This window comes from Vicugna pacos, chromosome X (assembly GCF_048564905.1).
Source record: "Vicugna pacos chromosome X, VicPac4, whole genome shotgun sequence".
Classification (NCBI taxonomy): Eukaryota; Metazoa; Chordata; class Mammalia; order Artiodactyla; family Camelidae; genus Vicugna; species Vicugna pacos.
In genome coordinates, this window is record NC_133023.1 from 49,328,310 (window position 1) to 49,347,070 (window position 18,761).

General features: G+C 36.9%; 1 long non-coding RNA gene across 2 annotated transcripts in view; it reads left to right on the top strand.

The window, feature by feature from the left end:
- LOC140691972 (uncharacterized) overlaps positions 1–18,761 on the top strand; it is a 93,877-nt gene that overhangs the window by 47,368 nt on the left and 27,748 nt on the right. The gene's annotated exons all lie outside the window — the stretch shown is intronic.

An 18,761-nucleotide genomic window follows, 5' to 3' on the forward strand; every position in this document is an offset into this window, starting at 1 on the left:
TAATGCACCTCATTTCTCTCATAACCATGTTTGTCTACCCTATCTAGCTAGATAATCATTCTTTTTAAAGAGGAAATAGAACAAAATAGAAGTAAAGCAGTTCTGCTTTCTTATATGATTATGATAGGATATTTCCCAAAGAGTGAACCTATTATGTGGGATTTGTTGTTGTTGTTCTGATCCTACCTTTAATAAGCCATTTTGTATTGTACATTTTTGTATCCCTTATTTCTCTATGAGCTGTAGTCTTTCTAAGGAAATTCTTATGATTATTGGTTTTGTTAGTGGATAGAAGGACTCCTAAATTAGGAAGCCCACCAAACTGTGGGTCCTTGCTGCTGGCTGTGAAAGAATTTGCACATCAGAGGCAGAGGAACTAAGTGAACAGCCGCTTTATTGCTCATAAGGGGAAATAGAAGGAAAGTGCTTGAGCAGTGAGAAGGAAAGAAAAATGCTCAAGTGAAGGAAGGAAGCACTTGTGCAGGGAGCCATCAGCCAAGATGGCCAGTAGAGACAGTTCTGGCCTGGGTCGGGGCAATGCAGATTTTTATGAGAGGTTTCTGCCATCAGGTCCTCCTGCATGTGATGGAGCCAATCAGTCCTTGTATGGGCTTTACTGTCCTTGTGTGGGCTTTTCTGGTTGTTGTCATGGCAATTGTTGACTGTCATGGCTCTAGCAGGGTGTGTCACTAAGCATGCTACTACATTACAATGAACATATGAGGCTCAAGGTCCACTGGAAGTCAAATCCTCCATCATCTTGAGCTCCACTGATCCTAACCAGTTCTTGTTTCTTCTCATTGCAGCTTCCTCCTGAGACTTAGATAAGAGTAATTGGTTTCTAGTCGAAGGGGGGCCAGGGGTATGATCCTGGAGCAACAGCCTTGGTAACAAAAAGGACAGTTGCTTTTAATCAGAATGCCAGCAATCTTGTGGACCTAGTGTTCCCCCCAAACAATGGTCTCTGAAACTTCTACTCAACCATAAGCAAGAGTCAGGGGTAGGGGGAGCCTTAGTTCTTGTAGAAGAGCTTAAAGACATGTATATTCCTTGAGGAGGAACCAGGACCCTGCTCCAGGGCTGTACTATTATTTCTTGACTGCTCCTCCCTAGTTTATGCATTTCCTCCCTTCCCTGATTAGCAACTCTTTGAATCTACTCTTTGGAACTAAGGGAAGGTCAAGGAGACTGCATGAAGCCTATTTTCTACAAAAGAGAAATGGGGGACAGAAAGGATTTGTATCAGGGAGGGCCCACAGGGTCCTGCTCCCTTTCAATCCCCCCTTTTCTTTGATATTCCTCAATCTTGAAGAGAACAGATGTTGGGCAAGAAAGGGATAAAATTTTGAATAGAGAGGTTAATCAAACTTGGTAGAGGAACTCAAGTTTTAGCGGGGCTCGGTTTCAGTTTTACATACTCATCCTTTGTCAAATGCCTTCTCTTCCATCTTTTATACATTTTCTTAAGTCTGACTTCATTAAAGAATTGAAGGAACTATTTGCTTAGTCATAATGGCTTATTTAAGCATGCTTTTCTTATGGAGATCCTATTAAATGATCTTTTTCAAAATTTTGCTTTTGAGAAATACCCTTCCTTTTTTAACCAAATTTTAGAGCCTGTTTTCACTTCACTGATTGAATGCCCATTATCCATGTGGTAGATCTTTGAGAATGGATCTTATGATTATTGTTGTGGGCCACAATGTGGCAGCCAGTTGGTGAGCCAGTGAAACATGGGTTGGTAAAAGAATTTACCAGAGATAGAGTGTGGAAACAGAAAAAGAGTTCATTAGGGGTACCCTGCCATAGACAACAGTGGGACACACAATCGAGAGGTGCCTGTGTAAGCACCCAGAGCCAGTTGTTGGGGTGTTTTATAAGGTAGGGTCGCAAGGTGCCTGATCAGCTTGTACATAAGGCTCCAATTGGTTGTAGGTGAGGTAAGAGGTTTAGGGTCTGTGAAGGGCAGTGGGGTTTATGACTCTGATAAGGTGGGCTGAATCAAGCCAGCCTGAGCTATTGTGAGGTTAGGCAATACCTAGGGCTATTTGTTAGGGGAAGGATGCACAGTAAAGAATGTACTTTATCTGTTGAAGGGTCACAGGCAGGCAACTGAGAACCCAGAAATGAGGGTCCTTGGACTTTGAAGGACGTCATTTGGCCCAACAGTTATGACCTAGTACACACACACAACTGAAATGAAAGTTTCACAAGATAATACTTCCTGTGGTAGGGCTCAATTAAGAGACAGAAACCAGAACAAGGAAGGTTAGTAGAAATAATTTTTAATTATAACAAGGAATTGTAGTAGTGGGTGATTGGCCAGTAAGGGATAAATAGAACTCTTATGAATATAGGAATAGCAGATACAAGGTGCAGCTTCTACTCTTGGGGATGAGATAGAGCACCCAAGGAAGGAATAAATCTGGAAAACCCTCCTTCCCTCTGCCCTTGACAGAGAATCCAGACCTTGTTGGAAAGGGCATGGCTGTGGCTTACCGGACTGTGGAGAATTTAGCTGAGGTGCCACACTGGAGTGACTCCCAGGGAAGCTGAGTTAATTATTTTCTGGAATACTAGGGGAAGTCATCCATGAGGAGGTGTAGTACCTTGAAATTCATAGCAAAGCTGCCTGAGGACATAACAGAGAAAGCCATCCATAGGGAGGTGCCACGCCAGCAACATTAGCTGGAAAACTGCTTGGGTGTGTTTGGGAAACCTTTTACTGGGAGGAGCCACACTGTGACACTCCACACCTAAGGGTGTATCATGAGGAAGCTTATCATGAGGAGGTGCTGCATGCTGCTTGCCACATATTCTGTCACCAGCTGAGAAGAGCAATTGAAACTGAAAACAATGAATTGAAAGCACTTTATCCTTACTATGCTCAATGTTCTCTGATTTTCCTATTCTATTTTATTTTTTCCATTTTTTTGAAATCCACTAAATTGATTTTATTGGCTGTGATCTGCTGTCTAAAAAATAATGAGGTAAAGGATGTAAAAAGATATAAACCAAGGTCCTTGACTTTGAGGAGCATAACACCCAATTGGGGTAATAGAGTATTTCCATAAGGAAATGAACTTCAAGGTAATATAGACCGAGGGCTGCATAAATGTTACAGGAAGTCTTATAGGTATTTGCTAATCATTAATAGTTTTGAAAGTTAGAAATTAAAGAAGTAAATAAGTTAGTAGATATTAATGAATTAGACAAGTAGAGAGAGATGTTATGAGCATTGGGCTTGGACCTGAGGTACTTGGTACATAGATAATGAATTGCCATTGCAGAGTTATAAATAGGGGCATGACTTGGTTAAGTTAGCATTTCATTTATTAGTTTATTTTAAATTATCTTTTATGTATATTGCTTCGGTGGTAATTTAAATAAGACAAGATCATAGGAAGGGAGAGTGGAATGTGTAGTAGACTATTATAGTTTTTAGAAGAAGGCCTGAAATAGTATATAGGTAATAGGGAAAGTGGGAAAAAATGAAACTAAGAATCATACAGGGGTAAAATAATCAGATCTTGGTTCTTGATTTAATACGTATTAGAAAAGGAAGGAGGAATTAGGAGTCCTGAGTGTTTGGCTACAGCAGCTAGCAGGATGATGGGCAAGGAACATAGGAGAAGGACCAAGTAAGATAAGAAGATGATATATTCAGTTTAGTGAATAATAATTTTAGCCAATAACATTTGTCAAGCACGTACCATATAACAGGCACTATCCTAAGCAATTTCCATGTATTAATTAACTTAATCCTCACAGCGACCTAGTGAGGTAAGTGCAATTATTATTATCCCCAATTTTAGATGAGACTACATAATTTTTCCAGGTTCACACAAATTGCAAGGGCTGAAGGTGAAATTCAAACACAGTCTGATTCCAGAGCCCATGAAGTGCTTGTGGGAGACATTCAAATGAACATGGATATTTGTACTCAGAATAAAGGTTAAGACTAGATTTGAATGCCATTAGTTGTTTAGGTAGTAGTTAAAACAATTAGAGTCAGTGATCTCACCTAGGGCATAGATAAAGAAAATGCAGAAAGGTAAGTGGTGGCCATATTAGGAAGGACCTTAAATGCCAGGGTTGGATGTGTAGACTTTAGCTGTTAAGAGTAGAGTGCCAATGGAACTTTTTAATACATTAGGATGTGAAGTAGAAATGTGCAAATATGGCTATAAATATGATTTGAATCACTTTGGGGGATAAATTAAAAAGGGAAAAGACCAATTATGAAATCTTAGTAGTCCATTATGAGGTGGTAAGGATATAGGTGGGCAGTTGCAAAGAGGCCAGATAAGAGAGGGTCTGTAGGCATAAGATATGTAGCTTTTGGATATACATGTCAAGGTTTTCTGGGTTATCCCCAGTTTTTACCTAAAGCTTCCAGTTTCATTGTGGTGCCAGTACTTCAGTAATTATACTAGCACTTTGATTAACTAGGACCCTGAAGTTATTTTTTTTAATTTTATCTCATTGAGTTATAGTCAGTCTACAATGTTGTGTCAATTTCCAGTGTAGAGCACAATTTTTCAGTTATACGTGAACATACATATATTCATTGTCACATTCTTTTTCACCGTGAGCTACCACAAGATCTTGTATATATTTCCCTGTGCTATGCGGTATAATCTTGTTTATCTATTCTATATATACTTATTATTATCTACAAATTTCGAACTCCCAGTCTGTCCCTTCCCACCCCCCTCCCCCCGGCAACCACAAGTTTGTATTCTATGTCTATGAGTCTGTTTCTGTTTTGTATTTATGCTTATTTGTCTTTTTTCTTTTCTTTTCTTTTCTAAGATTCCACATATGAGGAATCTCATATGGTATTTTTCTTTCTCTTCCTGGCTTACTTCACTTAGAATGACATTCTCCAGGAGCATCCATGTTGTTGCAAATGGCGTTATGTTGTCATTTTTATGGCTGAATAGTATTCAGTTGTATAAATACACCACATCTTCTTCATCCAGTCATCTGTCGATGGGACATTTAGGCTGTTTCCATGTCTTGGCTATTGTAAATAGTGCTGCTATGAACATTGGGTTTTGAAGTAGGGTTCCTTCTGGATATATGCCCAGGAGCGGGATTCCTGGGTCATATGGTAAGTCTATTCCTAGTCTTTTGAGCAATCTCCATACTGTTTTCCACAGTGTCTGCACCAAACTGCATTCTCACCAGCAGTGTAGGAAGGTTACCTTTTTTCCACAGCCTCTCCAGCATTTGTCATTTGTGGACTTTTGAATGATGGCCATTCTGGCTGGTGTGACATTAGACCTCATTGTAGTTTTGATTTGCATTTCTCTGATAATTAGTGATACTGAGCATTTTTTCATGTGCTTATTGATCATTTGTATTTCTTCCTTGGAGAATTGCTTGTTTAGGTCTTCTGCCCACTTTTGGATTTTTTTTTTCTTCTTAAGTCGTATGAGCTGCTTATATATTCTGGAGATCAAGCCGTTGTAGGACCCTGAAGTTTTAGCTAATCAAAGTGCTAGTATAATTAAAACTAAACTACCTCCTTCAGTGCATTGATAGATAACATACTGACTAAAACATATCACCAGATTATTGTTGTTTTCACCACAGTATTTTATTTTTGAAACAACTTTACCAAGTTATAATTCACACATCATACAATTCACCCATTTAAAGTGTATAATTCAGTGACTTGGTATAGAGTAGTGATTTCATCACCACAGTCAATTTTAGAACATTTTTATTACCTCCAAAAAAAATTGCACACTCGTTTGTCTTCATCCCCTAATTACCCCATTTTCCCCAGCCTTAGGCAACCACTAAACTGCTTCCTGTCTTGAAAAAATTGCCTATTCTGGACATTTCATTGAAATGGAATCGTAAATGTTATGGCTCTTTGTGTTTGGATTCTTCCACTTAGTGTGATGTTTTCAAGGTTCATCCATCTTGTTGCATGTATCAGTACTTCATTCTTTTTATGAATGAATAATATTCCATGGTATGACTATACCAAATTTTGTTTATCTATTCATTAGTTGGTGAATATTTGAGTTGTTTCTGCCTTTTGGTGATTATAAATTATCCTGTTGTGAACATTCACATACAGGTTATTGTGTCAATGACTGGATAAAAAAGTTGTGATGTATTTATACAATGGAATACTTCTCAGCCGTAAAAAATAATATAATAATGCCATTTGCAACAACATGGATGGCCCTGGAGAATGTTTCTAAGTGAAGTACGTGAGAAAGAGAAAGAAAAATACCATATGATATCACTTATATGGGGAATCTAAAAAAAAAAAAAGACAAATGAACTTATTTACAAAACAGAAACAGAATCACAGACATAGAAAAGAAACTTATGGTTACCAGAGGGGAAGAGGGTAGAAAGGGGTAAACTGGGAGTTGAGGATTTGCAGATACTGACTGGTACATATATAAAATAAATAAACAAGTTTATACTGTATAGCATAGGGAACTATATTTGATATCTTGTGTAGCTTCTGGTGAAAGAGAATATGAAAATGAATATATATATATATTCATGTATGACTGAAGCATCGTACTTACACCAGAAATTGACACAATATTGTAAACTGACTATACTTCAATTAAAAAAAAGTTATTGTGTCAACATACATGAGTAAATACCTAAGAAGAGAATTGCTGGGTCACATGGTAACTCTATATTGAACTCATTGTGGAACTTCCAGACTGTTTCCCAAAGTGGATACACTATTTTACATTCCCTCTAGAAATACATAAAGGTTCCACCTTTTCCACATCCTCATCAATACTTGCTATATGCTGTCATTTTGTTATTAGCCACCCTAGTGGGTGTGAAGTGGTATCTCAGTTTTGATTTATATTTCCCTAATGACTTATGATGCTGAGCATCTTTTCATGTTTTTATTGGACTTTTCTTTTTTTTTAAGTCCTTCTGATAGGTATGTCATGATATCTCATTGTGCTTTTAATTTGCATTTCCCTAGTGGTTATTGATATTGAACAACTTTTTATGTACTTATTTGCCAGCTGTATATTTTATTCACTAAAATGTTTCTCCATGTCTTTCACCCATGTTCTACTTGGATTTTTTTAAATTTTGAGGTGTTTTTTAAAATCTAACATGTCAAGTTTTATTCATCTTAGTTTTGAGTGCTTTATCGTCAAAGACATTTCTATCACTGTTTGGATTTCAATGTATGCAACTAATAGAGAAGAAGATAGTATTCATTCTGATAAGAATGGACTGACTCACTATTTCTGGTTACTAAATCTCTCATGTGTCAGAATGCTGATAGAGGAATGAGGAAGTGGAAGTAGTTTGAACTTTGGATCTCATAATTTCATTATAGTTTTCAATTTCTTCTGTTGAACATGAGAGATTTCTCAAGTGTATTTTTCTTAGAAAATTTGAAGTTCTTGTATATTAAAAGGAATGTTTGATTTTTTTAATTTCACTAAAATTGCCCTGCAAATATTTTAATGTAAAACCTTCTAATTTTGATTAATGTTGTTTTATTTTCCAGTCTAGTATACGTTTAATGGTGGTAATCCCATATTCTGTTTCATTGCCTTTGTCAGAAAATTTGGAATTCTTAATTGTAAACATCTTAATGTCTATAATTTGTCATTCTTATTAATTTTAGATTTTGTGGGGCATTTTCTAGCATCTACCTGGAGTCCCATTTTTAGTAATAAAAGCACAGAGATGAGGATTCTTTATTGTGTATTCAAATGTCCTTTTATAAATTTAACATTCTTTTACACTTCACACTGCTTAGACTATATTCTGTGCAACATTTCAATAATAGTTACTTTAAATTTATATACTCTTAATTTTTTAGAGTACTTTCTATATCTAGATATTAGTCCTTTATTGGATATGCAGTTTTCAAGTATTTTCTCTAAGTCTGTAGCTTTTTTTCATCCTCTTAACAGAGTACTTGACAAAGCAAAAGTTTTACACTTTGATGAAATCCATTTAATGATATTTCCTTTATAGATTGTGATTTTGATGTCAAAACTAAGAACTGCATAGTATTAGAGCCTAAATAATTTCTTCTGTTTTTTTTTCTAAAAGTTTTATAGTTTTACATTTTACATTTAAGCCTTATCCATTTTGAGTAACTTTGCTATAAGGTATGAAATGTAGGTCAGGATTCATTTTATTGTGTATATATGCCCAATTGCTTCAGGAACATTTGTTGAAAACCATCATTCCTTTTGTACATCTGTCAAAAATTAGTTGAGCATATTTATGTTTTTATTTCTGTTCCATTGACCTATCTATCTCAGCACCAATTCCATATAATCTTGTTTACTGTAGCTAGGTAATAAATGTTCAAATTGGCTGGAGTGAATTTTCCACTTTATTCTTTTCACAATTGTTTTAGCTATGTTAGTTCCTTTGCCTTCCCATATAAATGTTAGAATAATCTTGCCTACATCTACCAAAACTCTTGCTAGGATTTTCATAGAAATTGTTAAATGTGTATATCAATTTGGAGAGAACTCTTAAATATTACAATCTGTGAATTTACATCTCTCCATTTATTTAGATCTTTGATATTTTCATCAGCATTGTATATTCAGCATACAACTGCTGTATATATTTTATTAGATTTATACCTAAGTATTTCATTCTTTGAACAGTTGTAAATTTTAAATTTTGGTTTTCACATATTCATTGCTAGTATATATAAATGCATTTAATTTTATATTTATCTTATATTCTGGGACTTTACTAAATTCACTTTTTATGTCTGTGAGGTCTTTTTTTTGGTGTATTCCTTGGGATTTTTTACATAGGCAATCATGTCATCTCATAATAGGGTTAGTTTTATTTATTCATTTCCAATCTATATTTCCTTTTCTTACCTTATTGCATTGTCTGGAAATTCTAGCAGTATGTTTAAATAAGAGTGGTAAGAGCAGATATTCTTGTCTTGTTCCCTATTGTATGAAGAAAGCATTCAGTCTTTCACCACTAAATGTGGGAGGTGAGTCCCCTTTGCCCTGCAAAGCAATAAAGCGGTTTCTTTTCTTCTAAACTCTAAGACGCTGTCCCTGAGTTATTTGGCTCATCAAGGACAGGGGCTGATATTTCAGCAACAAGTATATATGGGTGTTATATATGTTCCTTATCAATTTGAAGAGGTTCCCCTGTATTCCTAGTTTTCTGATAGTTTTTCTTCTCATAAATGTGTATTAAATGGTGGCAAATACTTTTTCTGCATTGATGGCTATAATTATATAATTTTTCTTTTTTTGTCTGTTAATATTGTGAATAACATTGATTTATTTTTTAATAGTGAGCCAAACTTGTATGTCTGGAATGAACCCCACTTGTTTGTGATATATAATTCTTTTTGATATACTGCTGAATTCTATTTGCTAATAATTTGTGAAAGATTCTTGTATCTAAGTTTATGAAGGATATTGTTCTGTAGTTGTCTTGTTGTATTGGCTTTGTCTAGATTTGGTGTCAGTGTAATACTAGCTTCATAAAATGAATTGGAAAGTGTTGGGGTTTTTTTTTCACTTTCTGGAAGAAATTGTGAAGAATTCATGTTAATTCTTCTTAAAATATTTAGTATATAATTCTCTGAAATCATCTTGGATTGGAATTCTTTTGGGCGAGTTTTCAAATTATTATGTCAATTTTCTTAATAGTTATAGTGCTATTCTAACTATCACATATTGGATGTGTTGTGATAGTTTTTTAACTAGTTGGTCCATTTAGTCTACGTTGTGAATTTTTTAAAGTGTTGTTTTATTTTTTTAAATTTTATTATTTTATTATTTTAATGGAGGCACTGGGGATTGAATCCAGTACCTCATACATGCTATGCCTGTGCTCTAACATTGAGCTATTTCCCTCCCCACTAAGTTGTGACATTTACATATATAGAGTTTATCATGTATAATACCTTACTATTCTTTTGATATTTACAGGGCCAGTAGTGATATACTGTTTCATTCCTGATGTTGGTAATTTTTGTTTTTTCTTTAACACTCTTAAGGTTTATCAAAATTGTAAAAAATTTTATTGTGACAATAACGTTTAACATGAGATGTATTCTTTTTTAACATTTTTTATTTACTTATAATCATTTTACAATGTTGTGTCAAATTCCAGTGTTCAGCACAATTTTTCAGTCATTCATGGACATATACACACTCATTGTCACATTTTTTTCTCTGTGATTTATCATAACATTTTGTGTATATTTCCCTATGCTGTACAGTGTAATCTTGTTTATCTATTCTACAATTTTGAAATTCCAGTCTATCCCTTCCCACCCTCCACCCCCCTGGAAATCACAAGTCTGTATTCTCTGTCCGTGAGTCTATTTCTGTCCTGTATTTATGCTTTGTCTTTGTTTGTTTGTTTTTGTTTTTGTTTTTTAGATTCCACATATGAGCGATCTCATATGGTATTTTTCTTTCTCTTTCTGGCTTACTTCACTTAGAATGGCATTCTCCAGGAGCATCCATGTTGCTGCAAATGGCATTATGTTGTCGGTTTTTATGGCTGAGTAGTATTCCATTATATAAATATACTACTTCTTCTTTATCCAGTCACCTATTGATGGACATTTAGGCTGTTTCCATGTTTTGGCTATTGTAAATAGTGCTGCTATGAACATTGGGGTGCAGGTGTCATCCTGAAGTAATTTCCTTCTGGATACAAGCCCAGGAGTGTGATTCCTGGGTCATATGGTAAGTCTATTCATAGTCGTTTGAGGAATCTCCACTCTGTTTTCCATAGTGGCTGCACCAAACTGCATTCCCACCAGCAGTGTAGGAGGGTTCCCCTTTCTCCACAGCCTCTCCAGCATTTGTCATTTGTGGATTTTTGAATGACGGCCATTCTGACTGGTGTGAGGTGATACCTCATTGTAGTTTTGATTTGCATTTCTCTGCTAATTAGTGATATTGAGCATTTTTTCATGTGCTTTTTGATCATTTGTATGTCTTCCTTGGAGAATTGCTTGTTTAGGTCTTCTGCCCATTTTTGGATTGGGTTGTTTATTTTCTTCTTATTGAGTCATATGAGCTGCTTATATATTCTGGAGATCAAGCCTTTGTCGGTTTCACTTGCAAAAATTTTCTCCCATTCCGTAGGTTTTCTTCTTGTTTTACTTCTTGTTTCCTTTGCTGTGCAGAAGCTTGTAAGTTTCATTAGGTCCCATTTGTTTATTCTTGTTTTATTTCTTCTAGGAGAACATTTTGGAAATGTATGTCAGATAATGTTTTACCTATGTTTTCCTCTAGGAGGTTTAATATATCTTGTCTTATGTTTAAGTCTTTAACACATTTTGAGTTGATTTTTGTATATGGTGTAAGGGAGTGTTCTAGCCTCATTGTTTTACATGCTGCTGTCCAGTTTTCCCAACACCATTTGCTGAAGAGACTGTCTTTATTCCATTGTATATTCTTGCCTCCTTTGTCGAAGATGAGTTGACCAAAGATTTGTGGGTTCATTTCTGGGCTCTCTATTCTGTTCCATTGGTCTATATGTCTGTTTTGGTACCAATACCATGCTGTCTTGATGACTGTAGCTCTATAGTATTGTCTGAAGTCTGGGAGAATTATTCCTCCAGCCTCTTTCTTTCTCTTCAGTAATGCTTTGGCAATTCTAGGTCTTTGATGGTTCCATCTAAATTTTATTATGATTTGTTCTAGTTCTGTGAAATATGTCCTGGGTAATTGGATAGGGATTGCATTAAATCTGTAGATTGCCTTGGGCAGTGTGACCATTTTAACAATGTTGATTCTTCCAATCCAGGAGCATGGAATATCTTTCCATTTTTTAAAGTCTTCTTTAATTTCCTTCATCAATGGTTTATAGTTTTCTGTGTCTAATTCTTTCACCTCCTTGGTTAGATTTATTCCCAGATATTTTATTTCTTTGGGTGCTATTTTAAAGGGGATTGTTTCTTTACTTTCTTTTTCTGTTGATTTATCGTTAGTGTAAAGAAATGCAACTGATTTTTGAACGTTAATTTTGCAACCTGCTACCTTGCTGAGTTCTTCAATCAGCTCTAGTAGCTTTTGTGTGGACCTTTTAGGGTTTTCTATATATAGTAACATGTCATCAGCATATAATGACACTTTTACCTCTTCTTTTCCAATTTGGATCCCTTTTATTTCTTTCTCTTGCCTGACTGCTGTGGCTAGGACTTACAGGACTATGTTGAATAGGAGTGGTTATAGTGGGCATCCTTGTCTTGTCCCAGATTTTAGTGGGAAGCTTTTGAGTTTTTCACCGTTGAGTACTTTGCTGGCTGTAGGTTTGTCATATACAGCTTTTATTATGTTGAGATATGTTCCCTCTAAACCCACTTTGGCGAGAGTTTTTAATCTCAAATGGGTGTTGTCAGTTGTCTATTTTGGATGTTAAGGATTTTATATATCTAATGCCTATTTAGGAATAGAACTTAGGGAAAAAGAGAAAAAAATAAGAGAGAGAGAGAAAGAATTTTAAAAGTAGAGAGAAAGAGGGTTTGAAAACAGTGTATAATGAATAATAAAAGAGCGATTTGAAGCAGAGTATTAATCAGGTTGTGACGTCCTTTTAAAACTTTAAAAAAAAAAGGGGGGGAGATGAATAGATGTATTTCAAACCTGTGTCTAATCAATAACAGGACATAAAAACCCAAGAGAAATAGAAATGAATTAGGAAGTAAAAATTAAGAGACTAATTGAAAATAGAGCAGGTAAAAACAGTTTTAAAATAAAAAAGGGGGGGTTGTCGGTGTTTTCCTGGAGTCTGTGTGCTTTTAATGTGAAGTCTTTCTATCTTCGTCCTGTTTTGGAAGCTCAGCTTGTTGTTTTCCGAGGCCCCCGTTGGCTCCCTCTTCTGTGCTGCTCCCAGCAACTGTGGGCAAGCCGATCGCGCCTCCTCCTAACACGGGTTCAGGTGCAGCTCTCCTCTGCTGTGGGCGGGTGGGTCACTGCCCCTCCGGATGCCGCAGTCAGATGTTGCAGACTGGCCAGGTAGGTGGGCGGGTCGTGCCCCCTCCCAGCACCTCTGTCAGGGGCTGTGTTCCTGCCCGACTGGCGGGGGGCCGCTCTCCCTCTACCTGTGCCACTGGTAGCTCTGCTGCTCTGTGCAGCTGCATGCTCTGCCCTGGTCAGCGCTCCGCAGGTGGGCTCGGGGAAGACCGAGGGACAGCCTTGTCCCTGCTTCAAGCCAAAACCCAGCTCCTTGTTTGCCTTTGTGGAGCAGGTTCTTTGAGGGACCAGGATGGAAGGATCCTATCTGCCCTGGGCTGTAGGCCCGTCTCAGTCTGGCCTTTGAGGCTGCTAAGCCCTTTGGTGCAGATGCAGGTTTCGCCCCCGCCCCCGCCTGGGTTCTCAGCGCCAGAGAATATGGGGGCTTTTCCTGAGCCCCGCCTCTCTTCCCCTGAAACAAACGTTTCCCCAGGTTTTCAGAGATGGGGGTATGCACCCTTCCCCCGAGAGCACATCAACCTTGCTGTTTTATGGAGGGCCCAAGTTGTTCTGTCCTGTACACCCACAGCCACGGTGCCCAGCCCCTTGCAGTCCCCCGGGGCTGCCTCCGTGCAGCCGCCCCCGTCCTCCGCCTGGCGTGGGCAGGCTGGTCCTGCCCGCTGCTGCTGGCCCTCATCTCAGCCTTGGTGTCGGGGGGACGCTCTGTGCCCGTTTAACTTAGTTCTGTCAGACAAGGGCTGCTCTGTACAGATCTAAGCCTCGGAGTCTCCCCCTCCGTCCCGGTGGCCTCTCAGTTGGAGAGGGGAGACCCAGCAAGTGAGCGCCAGTCCTCCTTTGCCGCTCCCTCCCCACGGGATCCGTCCCGCGCTGCTTTGCCTTTTGTTCTTTCTTTTTTCCTTTTCTCCTACCAGATTTTTGGCGTCCTTATCTTTTGAAGAGGGCGATGTTCTGTTGGAGTTCCGCAGGTGCTCTGGTTGGCTGAGTGGGTCTGTAGATGTGGGTCTTGGTGTATTTGTGGGAGAGGCTGACTTACGAGCGTCTTTCTACTCCGCCATCTTCTCCGTCCCTTATGAGATGTATTCTGATACATTTTAAGTGTACTATATGTTATTGCAGACTATAGATATAATATTGCATAGCATATCTCTAGAGCTTATAGATCTTAACTGAAACTTTATGCCTGTTGGATAATTACTCCCCTTTCCCCCTACATTCAGCCTCTGGTAACTACCATTCCAGTCTTAGATTTTATGTATTTGACAATCTTAGATACCTCATATAAGCAGAGCCATGCAGTATTTGTCAATCTGTGTCTGGCTTATTTTACTTCACATAATGTCCTCAGAGTCCACCCATATTGTTGAATATTACATAGTTAGCATGTATTTTAAGATTGAATTATATTTATTATATGTATATACATTATTTTCTTTATTCGTCAGTCTTTTGACATTTCATTTATTTTCACACATTACCTGTTCTGAATAGTGCAGCAGTGAACATGCAAGAACTAATTTCTCTTTGAGATCCTGATTTTAGTTTTCTGGATTAAATAACAAGGAGTGAGATTGTTGGGTCAATTCTATTTTAAAATTTTGAAGATCCTCCATAAAGGTTTCCATAGTTGTTACAAAATTTTACATTCCCACCAACAGTGTTCAAAGGTTCATGTTTCTTCATATCATCACTGAAATTTGATTTTTTTATTATAAACATCCTGATAGGTGTGAAGTGATATCTCATTGTGGTTGTGATTTGCATTTCCCTGATGATTAGTGATAAGGAACCCTTTTTCATATAGCTGTTCTCTATGTTTATATCTTCCTTGCAGAAATGTCTATTCAAGTGCTTAGCCCTTTTTTTGAACTTGGGCATTAGTGTTTTTGTTACTGAGTTGTACAAAAGTCTTATATATTTTGGAGATTAACCGCTTACCAATTATATGGTTTGCAGATATTGTCTCCCATTCCAAAGGTTACCTTTTTACTATGTTAAGTGTTTACTTTCCTATGCATAGGATTTTTAGCTTGATGTAGTCTCTCTTGTGTAGCCTTTGGTTGCTGTTGCCTGTGATTTTTGTCTGATATCCAAAAATGTTATTGCCAAGACCAATGCCATAAAGCTTTTCCCCTATGTCTTCTTCTAGGAATTTTAACATTTTTGGTTTCATGTTTCAGTCTTTAATCCATTTTGAGATGATTTTTCAAATGGTGTAAGAGAAGGATCCAGTTGGATACTTTTACATGTGGATATCTGATTTACCCCACACTATTTTTAAAATATTGTATTTTATTTATTTCTTTATGATTAACATTTTTATTGATTTATAATCATTTTACAATGTTGTGTCAAAACTAATGTAAAGCACACTTTTTCAGTTATACATGAACATATATATATTCATTGTCACATTTTATTCTCTGTGAGCTACCATGAAATCTTGTGTATATTTCGCTGTGCTTTAGAGTATAATCTTGTGTATCTATTCTACAATTTTGAAATCCCACCCTCCACCCCGTTGGCAACCACAAGTTTGTATTCTGTCTATGAGTCTGTTTCTCTTTTCTTTTTATGCTGTTTTTTTTGTTTGGTTTGGTTTGGTTTGGTTTGGTTTGCTTTTGTTTACATTCCACATATGAGTGAACTCATATGGTATTTTTCATTCTCTTTCTAGCTTACTTCACTTAGAATAACATTTTTCAGGAGCATCCATGTTGCTGCAAATGGCGTTATGTTGTCAGTTTTTATGGCTGAGTAGTATTCCATTGTATAAATATACCACATCTTCTTCATCCAGTCATCAGTTGAAGGACATTTAGGCTGCCTCCATGTCTTGGCTATTGTAAAAAATGATGCTATGAACATTGGGGTGCAGGTGTCATTTTGAAGTAGGGTTCCTTCTGCATATATGCCCAGGAGTGGGATTCTTGTGTCAAATGGGAAGTCCATTCTGAGTCTTTTGAGGCATCTTCATAATGTTTTCCACAGTGTCTGCACCAAACTGCATTCTCACCAGCAGTGTAGGAGGGTTCCCCTTTCTCCACAGCCTCTCCAGCATTTGTCATTTGTGGATTTTTCAATGATGTCCATTCTGACTGGTGTGAGGTGATACCTCATTGCAGTTTTGAGTTGCATTTCTCTGATAATTAGTGATATTGAGCATTTTTTCATGTGCTTATTGATCATTTGTATGTCTTCCTTGGAGGATTGCTTGTTTAGGGCTTTTGCCCATTTTTGGATTGGGTTGTTTGGTTGTTTCTTCTTAAGTCATATGAGCTGCTTCTTTATTCTGGAGATCAAGCCTTTGTTGGTTTCATTTGAAAAAATTTTTCCCATTCCGTAGGTTGTCTTTTTGTTTTACTTATGGTTTCATTTGCTGTACAGAAGCTTATAAGTTTCATTTGGTCCCATTTGTTTATTCTGGCTTTTATTTCTATCGCTTGAGTAGACTGTTCTAGGAGAACATTTTTGAGATGTATGTCAGATAATGTTTTGCCTATATTTTCTTCTAGGAGGTTTATTCTATCTTGTCTTATATTTAAGTCTTTGATCCATCTTGAGTTGATTTTTGTGTGTTGTGTAAGGGAGCTTTCTAGCATCATTGTTTTACATGCTGCTGTCCAGTTTTCCCAACACTATTTGCTGAGGAGACTGTCTTTATTCCATTGTATATTCTTGCCTCCTTTGTCGAAGATGAGTTGACCAAAGGTTTGTGGGTTCATTTCTGGGCTCTCTATTCTGTTCCATTGGTCCATATGTCTGTTTTGGTACCAATACCATGCTGTCTTGATGACTGTAGCTCTATAGTATTGTCTGAAGTCTGGGAGAGTTATTCCTCCAGCCTCTTTCTTTCTCTTCAGTAATGCTTTGGCAATTCTAGGTCTTTGATGGTTCCATATAAATTTTATTATGATTTGTTCTAGTTCTGTGAAATATGTCCTGGGTAATTGGATAGGGATTGCATTAAATCTGTAGATTGCCTTGGGCAGTGTGACCATTTTAACAATATTGATTCTTCCAATCCAGGAGCATGGAATATCTTTCCATTTTTTAAAGTCTTCTTTAATTTCCTTCTTCAATGGTTTATAGTTTTCTGTGTCTAATTCTTTCACCTCCTTGGTTAGATTTATTCCCAGATATTTTATTTCTTTGGGTGCTATTTTAAAGGGGATTGTTTCTTTACTTTCTTTTTCTGTTGATTTATCATTAGTGTAAAGAATGGCAACTGATTTTTGAACATTAATTTTGTAACCTGCTACCTTGCTGAATTCTTCAATCAGCTCTAGTAGCTTTTTTGTGGACCTTTAAGGGTTTTCTATATATAGTAACATGTCATCAGCATATAATGACACTTTTACCTCTTCTTTTCCAATTTGGATCCCTTTTATTTCTTTCTCTTGCCTAACTGCTGTGGCAAGGACTTCCAGGACTATGTTGAATAGGAGTGGTGATAGTGTGCATCCTTGTCTTGTCCCAGATTTTAGTGGGAAGCTTTTGAGTTTTTCACCATTGAGTACTATGCTGGCTGCAGGTTTGTCTTATATAGCTTTAATTATGTTGAGATATGTTCCCTCTAAACCCACTTTGGCGAGAGTTTTTATCATAAATGGATGTTGAATTTTATCAAATGCTTTTTCTGCACCGATTGAGATGATCATGTGGTTTTTGTCCTTTCTCTTGTTGATGTGATGTATTACATTGATTGATTTGCATATGTTGAACCAGCCTTGTGTCCCTGGGATGAACTCCACTTGGTCATGATGTATAATCTTTTTTATGTGTTGTTGGATTCTATTTGCTAAAATTTTGGTGAGGATTTTTGCGTCTATGTTCATCAGTGATATTGGCCTATAATTCTCTTTTTTTGTAGTGTCTTTGCCTGGTTTTGGTATCAGGGTGATGTTGGCTTCATAGAATGATTTTGGAAGTATTCCCTCCTTTTCAATCGTCTGGAAGAGTTTGAGAAGGACTGGTATGAGATCTTCTTTGTATGTTTGGTAGAATTCCCTGGTGAAGCCGTCCGGTCCTGGACTTTTATTTGTAGGGAGGTTTTTAATTGCTGTATCTATTTCCTTTCTAGTGATCAGATTGTTCAAGTGTTCAGTTTCTTCTTGATTCAGTTTTGATGGACAGTATGTTTCCAATAAATTGTCCATCTCCTCTTGGTTATCCAGTTTGGTTCCATATAGTTTTTCATAATATTCTCACATGATATTCTGTATTTCTATTTTGTTCATTGTAATTTCTCCATTTTCCTTTCTTATTTTGCTCATTTGTCCTCTCTCTTTTTTCTTCTTTGTGAGTTTGGCCAGAGGTTTGTCGATTTTAATTACTTTTTCAAAAAGCCAACTTTGGTTTGGTTGATTTTTTTCAATGGTCTTGTTAATCTCTATTCTATTTAAATCCTCTCTGATCTTTATTATTTCCTTCCTTCTGCTGCTTTTTGGGGCTTTTTGTTCTTGTTTTTCTAATTCATTCAGGTGGTGGGTTACCTTGTTTATTTCAGATTGTTCCTCTTTTTTAGGAAGGCCTTTATCACTAGAAACTTCCCTTTTAGCACTGCCTTTGCTGTGTCCCATAGGTTTTGAGTGGTTGTGCTTTCATTGCCGTTTGTCTCAAGGTATTTTTTAATTTCAGCTTTGATTTCCTCATTGATCCATTGTTTTTTCAATAACATATTGTTTAATCTCCATGCTGTCCTTTTTTTTCTCCTTTGTTTCCCTGTTGTTGATTTCCAGTTTCATGGCATTGTGGTCAGTAAAGATGCTTGAGATAATTTCTATCTTCTTAAAATTGTTGAGG